Consider the following 6,634-nt stretch of genomic DNA (forward strand, 5'->3'; position numbering starts at 1 on the left):
TCTTCCCAACTTTTAGCTATGAAACATACAGCGTCTCCATAAAATTAAGGGAGAAAAGTCCTACCACTCTAATATCTTCACTGGTTTAAATTTCATGTAATTACTTTGAGTTCTAACTGCTATGAATTTATTTTTACACAATGTTAATCAACCAGCATGTATTTCCTTCAGGGTAAAGCTCAAAGTGTTGCCATCTAAAGCCACTCCATCAACAAATATGCACTGATCACCTTCTCTGTGAAAAGCAGAGTTTTAAATTGGCTTCCCAAAGCCTGATTACCAAAACATTGACTAATCTCCTAAAGAAAAATTGAGTGCACTGAGAAGCTTGTGAAATATATTTTGGATGGCTAGATATGTTGTGAGGTTTTTTTGGATTCTGTAAAATTTTCCAATTCTGAACAAATGTCTTTATGCATCTTAAATCACTAGCCTGGCTCAATCGTACTTGGTTCTTTGCCTCACCTCAGCTGACTTTGGTGTCCTTCACATTATTGCAGATGATTGAAACACCATCTATCCTTCTCGAGGCTTTGAAACTATTTTAAAGAAAAGAAGGTAGTTTCATTGAAATGTTCCACATTTCATTTATATAATGTCAACTAAAGGTTCTATAGAGTAATTAATCCTGTTTAACAGTTTTCTCTAGCCAGGCACCATGGCTCACACCTGAGTAATCACAGCACTTTGGGAGGCCCAGGCAGGAATATTGCTTGAGCTCAGGAGACCAGCCGGGACAACATAGGAACACCTTGTCTCTACAGAAAATTTTAAAAATTAGTGGGGCATGGTGGTGCACCCCTGTAGTCCAAGCTACTCAGGAGGCTGAAGTGGGAGGATCACTGGAGCCCAGGAGGTCAAGGCTGCATGCAGTGAGTCGTGATTGCACCACTGCACTCCAGCCTGGGTAGAGTGAGACCCTACCTGGAAAAAAAAAATTGAAGACAATTTTCTCATAACAAAGATGTATATTTTAAATAAAATATTTTCTAATTTAATGATTTAATGTATTTATTTGTTAGTTTCAGAGAACCTGAAGGCTTACACTGGAAGTCTGTTATAATCACGTTGGTCTTACCTATATGCGATATATTATCAGTAGTCTATCTTGTTAGATGTCCTAAACATGCATAGCTTCCCCACTAAAGAAGAGAAAGCATCAAACTAATAAATGCCTGACTTTGGCAAGTTACCTTATTTATCTAAGCATCAGAATCCTCATCTAGTCCTGGTTGTTGGGAAAGTTAAATGTATGGGAGTTGCTTTGAACAGTGCCTGGAACATGGAAGGAATGCAAAGGTGGCTATGAAGATTACTCTTGCTAGGCAGTACCATTTAGGCTTGTGGCTCCAGGTAAACATGTTCCCATCTTCATCCTTTTCCCACTCTTCTCTCATTCATTCATTCACTCATTCACTCATTCAATATTTACTAAGCTCCTTCCATATTCCAGGCCCAGACAGTGTGGATTAAAAAGTGACTACAACAGAACTTAATGGGAGACACAGCCAGGCAAACAGACCACTTTAATCCATGCCATAAATGCAAAGATGGAGGAAGTATCAAATCCTCAGGAACACAGAGTGGGGGTTTAACCGAGTCTGTGGTTTCAGGAAAGGCTTTTTGCTTTATCTGAGATGCAACCTGAAGAATGCTTAGGAGTTGGCCAAGCATAAAATGTCGGGGAAAGTCTCAGGCAGGTAACCCCAATGCAAATGGCTGAAGTTAAGAGAGAACTTGGTAATTCTGAGTAATTTAAAATAATTCAATAAAGTTTAAGATTAGATGAACAGGAAAGTTTTTAAAGATGGGTCTGAGGAAACAGACAGGAACTAGATGAGAAAAGGCATTGTAAACCACGGCACAGGGTTTGGAATGTATCTTAAAAGCAACGGGAAGCCATGGGAGGGCTATATGCAAAGCAGCATTGTTAGATTTGTGTTTTGTTTTCTTTTGGGGGTATGAAGTCTCACTCTGTTGCCGAGGCTGGAGTGCAGTGGTGCAATCATAGCTCACTGCAGCCTCAGACACCGGGCTCAAGTGATTCTCCCACCTGTTTCCCTAGTGGATGGGACTGCAGACACAAGCCACCATGCCTTGTGTTTTAGAAGCATCATACAAGATGTGGAAAATGAACTAAGTGTTCGAGGGCAACACTGGAGGCTAGGCAGTTAAGTTGGAGGCTGATACAATAATTTAGGAAAAAGATGATAGTGACCTGAATTATGATAGTGACAATGAAATTGGATAAAACATATGGGTTAAGTGTTTAGTAGGTGGACTCAGCTGGACTTGGTGATTTATGAGAAGGAGTGGGTGTGGTGACGGAGGAATCAAGAATGATACTCTGGTTTACTGGCTACTGGGGTATTGCCATTCACTTAAGGGAACACAAGGAAGAACAAGTTTAGAAGAAAGATAGAGTTCGGCTGTGGACACAGTGAATTTGAAATGTCCCTGGAACATCTGGAGACACTGAGAGCCCAGAGAAGAGGTCTGGGCTGGTACAATAGATTTAGATGTCATCAGCATATTGCTGGTAATTGAAACCATGGAAGTGGAAAACTAAAGAGAGTGTATAAAAGGAGACATTTTCTAGGACAGAATCCCATGAAACACTGGCACTTAAGAGATGAACTGAAGAAGACGAATCCCCAAAAGGAAAGGAACTGAAAAGGAATATCCAAAGAGGTAGAAAAAACAGAAGTATAACAAGTCACTGAAGTCAAGAGGAAAAGGTACTTTGAGAAGATCACTAAAGTCAAGAAAAAACAGTATTTCAAGAAGACAGATGATATTAAATGATACAGAAAATTAAGAGACTCAATATTTATTAGTTTTAACAAGGAGATGTAAGTCTATCTAGATTCCACAAACACACACAGAGACACTTACACATACATACACATACTCACAGACTTTAAACCCTCAGATAAGAGGCTAATGTTCCCCTAAGAGACAACAAGGTCTGCTCTCTCTTGTTTTTTTCTCCTACCACCTCCATCTTTTGCAGTTTCTTTGTGACTCATCTGTAGCCCTCAGCACACCAAAAGCAAAAAGAGAAAAGAAACAAGGGGTAGGGTACAACTTGAAAGTTCTGTGGCCAAAACTGAATCCATTTCAGTAGTACCCTGATTCTAGCTGGGGCTTTTTGTTTTGGTTTTGGGGGGATGTTGTTTGTTTGCTTGTTTTGGTTTTTCTTATTGTTGTTGTCGGTTTTGATGCAATCATGGCTTACTGCAGCCTCAGACTCCTGGGCTCAAGGGATCCCCCCCCACCTCAGCCTCCAAAATAGGTAGGACCACAGGTGCATGCCACCACACCGGGCCTGTCTTCCTTCCTTCCTTTCTTTTTTTTTTTTTTTTTTTTTTTTTTTGGTAGAGACAAGGTCTTGCTATGTTGTCCAGGGTGGTCTCCAATTCCTGGGCTCAGGCCATCCTCCCCCGTCAGCCTCCCACAGTGCTGAGATTACAGGTGTGAGCCACTGCATCTGGCAAATTCTAGCTGTTGAACTGAAACTTCCCAATAGAAGCAAGTTATCATTATTTTAAAAGTAAACTGTAGAGATAAAATGCTAACTTGACCACTGAAGTCGTGAAGTTTAACTCTCATCTTCTAAGAATTCAATTGACTCCTAGAAATTTTAAGAAGGGGGATCATGGACTATACATTTTAACATTTCAGAACTTTTACTACCAACTTTTGATTCAGGCAATACCATCTAGACAAAACCACAACAACAACAAAAGTACACATAGCTCAATTTCTTTGCTATGTTTAAATGATGACAAATTATTTATTAAAGAAAAAATGCAGTGGGAAAAGCTTGCACAAAGAAAATGACTGACTTATTCTCAAAGTCCAAGTATAACTCTGAGAAATTCAAATGTATGAAAGACATAATTTCAAGGGGTTAGATATATGAACATTTTTACATTTTCATTTTTTAAACTCCTTTAAAACATATGGTTTAGTTAAATAGGATTTATTTACAGGGCAGAAGAATGTCACATTATATGACTCACATCCTACCTAAATTTTCCTGTTGGAGCTTTTCCTCTGACAGATGAGTAATCTCATTTTATGTTGGATCAGACCCACAATTTGATATGGAGTTATGGCCTGAAATAGGAGCCAGTTGCTAGCTGTGTAATTCAAATGCTCTTCAAGTACAATATAGTCATCTCATTGCTTTAATAAAAAGTTAACATTATGTGGGAAATTTCTGATGGTCTTCATCACTAATGAAGTATACCCAATTTTGATCCTGAAGAGAACCAGAAGTTCCCCTAAATTCCAAAAAATGCAAAGAAGGCAAATACTGTACACTAAATAGAATGAAGAGAGAGCCTGAATTCAACAAAACAGCTGATGCCAATGAGATTAAAGACCCGCACAGAGGAACAGAATCAACATGAGATTACAGCTTCTTCATCTCCCTGCCCCATGGCTCCACCCTGAACTCTTCAACCAATCAATGATCTCTTCACTTCCGCCCACTCTCAAACCTTTAAAAACCCAAGCCCAAACTCATTAAGGGGATGGATTTCAGGTTTCCTTCTATCTCCTAGTTGGGCCAGCCCAATGATTAAACCTCTTTCTTTGCAAACAAAAACAAAAAATAGTCAAGTGAGGCTATTAAAGAAAGAAAGAAAGATAGAAAGAAAAAGAAAGAAAAAGAATGAAGAGTTTTATACTGATTGCAGACAAAATTCTAAAACAGGTGATCAGATAGTCTGTAATCATTTAGAAATGTAAGAGGTGACAATTAGGCATCAGCATGGGCTCAGCACAATTGAATTTTACTAGAGAATATAATGGTCCTATCAAAATAGGGTTATTTTTGGAAAATAGATTTGCCAAGCTGCTATCGTACACACCAGAGAGCCTAAAAAGATGAAAATTTGAGATATTTAGCCATAACAGAGTATACAAATATTCTATTGGCTATGTTATAATGTACTATGACTTTGCAAAGTCACGCATTCAACAAATATTTATTGAGGGCTTGCTTCGTGTCTCACACTGTGCTGAGTGCTGATCTATGAGGTAGAAATTGTTATCATCAAGAGGCAGCAGCATATGACTTAAGCACACAGATTTGGAACCAGATAGCCTGCATTCAGATCCTGACCTTGTCACTTAAATGGCCATGTGACCTTGAGAAAGTAACTTAATCTCTGCCTCATTTTGCTCATCCGTAAAGTGGAGTGTAAGGGAATTGTAAAGATTAAATTAATAAATGCAAACATCTTAGTACAGTGTCTGGCATGTAACAACTGCTCTATAAGCATCAGCTGTAACAATTCCATTTTAGGGAGGTGCTATTGACAATGTTTGTGTTTCTCTCAAAATAATCCCCTAATAATCCCAATGTCTGTGTTTCTCTCAAAATAATCCCCTAATAATCCCCAATGTGATGGTATTTGGAGGTGGTGCATTTAGGAAGTAATTAGGTCATAGGGGTACCCTTCTAAAAAGAGACACAAGAGCGAGGCTGTCTCTCCGCCGTCTGAGAATATAGCATGAAGGTTGCCCTCCGCAAACCAGTGCCTTGATCTTGGACTTTCCAGCTTCCATAACTATGAGAAACAAATTTTTGTTGCGTAAGCCACCCACTTTGTGGTATTTTATTATATAGCAGCATGAGCTGCTTAAGACAAGAGGTAAGTAAGATCATGTGTCAAAGACATCACAGTTTCCCCAGCGAAGATCTAAGCCCAAGGCTGTCTGATGCCAAAGCCCATGCCCTGAACCACATCAGAAATGACATTTAAAATGTGTGACATTTTTGGCTTTCAAAAAAACCTTTGACATCCACTTCTTTATACTTTTACTTTAATAATGTATCCAGATATGCAAAAGACCTAATGTGTCTGGGAAGCTATTTCTGGGTCTATATGCCGAAACTTTCCTAGAGGTCAGGAAAATTACTGAGAACATTGGGCTTGCAACTTTGAAGGCTATACCTCTCCTATTTTAAAAGATACATCATGGCCAGGCACGGTGGCTCTCACCTGTAATCCCAGCACTTTGGGAGGCCAAGGCAGGCAGATTGCCTGAGGTCAGGAGTTAGAGACCAGCCTGACCAACATGGAGAAACACCGTCTCTACTAATAATACAAAATTAGCCGGGTATGGTGCTGCATGCCTGTAATCCCAGCTACTCGGGAGGCTGAGGCAGGAGAATAGCTTGAACCTCCCAGAGTTCTGTAATTACAGGCATGAGCCACTGTGCCCGGGCCATTTACTTAATTATTGATTCCTCACATTTTCAGGTTTCCTCAAATGCCCCCTCATCAAAGAGGCCTCTCTCCTGATTACATTACTGCACAGTAACTTCTTGGCCACTCTCTCTCACCGGGCTTTACTTTTCTTTGTATCACCTCTCATTACCAGGCACTATTCATTGTTTGTTGTTACTTTTTTGTCTACCTGTCTCTATAATATAGGCTCCAAGTGACCTGTTCTATTTTGTTTACATTATCCCAGTGCCTAAATAGAGCCTGGCACATAGTAGGTTCACAAAGAATACTCATATAAATGACTGAATTCTTATAAATTTTTACTTCTTGCAAATCTAATTTTTATAAGTAATACTAGAAACGAAAATTAAAGGAAACTCCCATTATCA

The sequence above is a fragment of the Pongo pygmaeus genome, chromosome 3 (genome assembly GCF_028885625.2).
Source record: "Pongo pygmaeus isolate AG05252 chromosome 3, NHGRI_mPonPyg2-v2.0_pri, whole genome shotgun sequence".
Lineage (NCBI taxonomy): Eukaryota > Metazoa > Chordata > Mammalia > Primates > Hominidae > Pongo > Pongo pygmaeus.